We start from the raw sequence: 1,759 nt of genomic DNA on the forward strand, positions 1-1,759 counted from the left end.
ACACAGATAGTGACCCAAACCGGGAATCGAACCTGGGACCCTGGAGCTGTGATGCAACAGTGCTACACGGCAACAAATGAGATTGTTCCCTCTCCACTTCCTCTATCCCCCCTCCCCCTTCTTTCTCTTCTGCATCTCTCCAACAATGAAACAATGGGAGTTGCAGAATGGAGGCAGACTTTCTTTTTTATACAGAGCAGATAGTTGAAATATATAAAACAAAACCTGAAAGATTTTCTTGCAATTTGGGTTGTACATATTGAAACTTTCCCCCAAATATAAATATACTGTCGCTGTGTACATGTGGTGCAATGTGTAGAACATGTTAATGAGGCAGCCACCAAAATTAGTGTTATCATCTGCACAAATGGGACAGTTCCCTTTCATATTAACAATATTGTATGATGCTGTTAAAGTAAAGGTTGTACTCTGATTTGTTTAATTGTCGCCAATGGATCGCCTATAGGGTGCACACATACTAACATTGCATTATATCATTGCTGCTCGGAATATAATGACACACACTGCTGAAATTTGCATGATAGTGGTAAGCAGATGCCAACAATGGGCATGCTCAATTCACCAGGGTCTCTCTGTGATTGGTAAATTGATTGTTGAATCTTGAAAGGGGAAAAAAATAACAGCTATGGTTGAGGGGGAGGGATACAGTAGGGAATGGGGAACAAGGAACGCAGAAACAGGAGAAGCACCACTGTCCATGACCCCTGGCCCTGCAGCTGGGGAACTTGAGAACAATCCTCAGCAGTCAGTTGGAGAAGTGTTCCAAGGGAATGATGGATTAGCGATGGGATGGGTCAGGGTGCTTTGTCATTAGAGGGGAATTGCGATCAAAAAGAAACAAAACTTTGGCTACGTGGGCAACTAAAGAGCTTCGAAAACTGAAAAATCAAGCTTGATTTCTAATTGCATTGGGATAAAAAATTCAAGTGAGACCCCCGCTGGAATTCTCAAATCTTTGGAACAGAAGTTAGGAGTGTGCAAGGATGTTGAATGTTTTTTTAAATAAATTTAAAGTACCCAATTATTTTTTCCAATTAAGGGGCAATTTAGCGTGTTCAATCCACCTACCCTGCACATCTTTGGGTTGTGGGGCCGAAACCCACGCAGACACGGGGAGAATGTGCAAACTCCACACGGACAGTGACCCAGGGCCGGGATTCGAACCCAGGTCCTCAGCGCCGTAGGCAACAATGCTAACCACTATGCCACCGTGCTGCGTGGATGTTGAATGTTTGAGAATGTGAGATCCAGTGAGTATCTTGGACTGAACAACGAAACAAAAGAGGCCAACGTTACCTGCAACAAGAACAAGAAGAAATCCCCTTCTATCAAACAGCAGGAGCGTTTTAAGAAAATAAATTCAAAAGGATTATAAACATTGCTGCTAGGAGGAAAATTGGATCCTCAGCCTGGCTGATATAATCGTACTACGTGGAAATTCGTGCAGGAATAATGCGATTGAGGTTCTTGGTCAGGGTAGGTGAGTGAGAAGACATACGCTTTCTCTACTTCAGATACACTACAATTTATTTAAACCGTTAGCGTTTGCATTAAAGAGTTGAATCTACTGAAGCACCACAAAAGAATTGAATGAGAATTGCTCTTATTGGGAAACACTGATGAATGTTCAGAGCTTCCTTGTGCAAAGCTTTAGTTAGTCTTCAGCCTAGTCTAAGGAGATGCTATCCCCTTTTTAAACCGCTTGCATTGGCTATATTTTAAACCATTGAATCAGATC

This window comes from Scyliorhinus canicula, chromosome 1, assembly GCF_902713615.1.
Source record: "Scyliorhinus canicula chromosome 1, sScyCan1.1, whole genome shotgun sequence".
Lineage (NCBI taxonomy): Eukaryota > Metazoa > Chordata > Chondrichthyes > Carcharhiniformes > Scyliorhinidae > Scyliorhinus > Scyliorhinus canicula.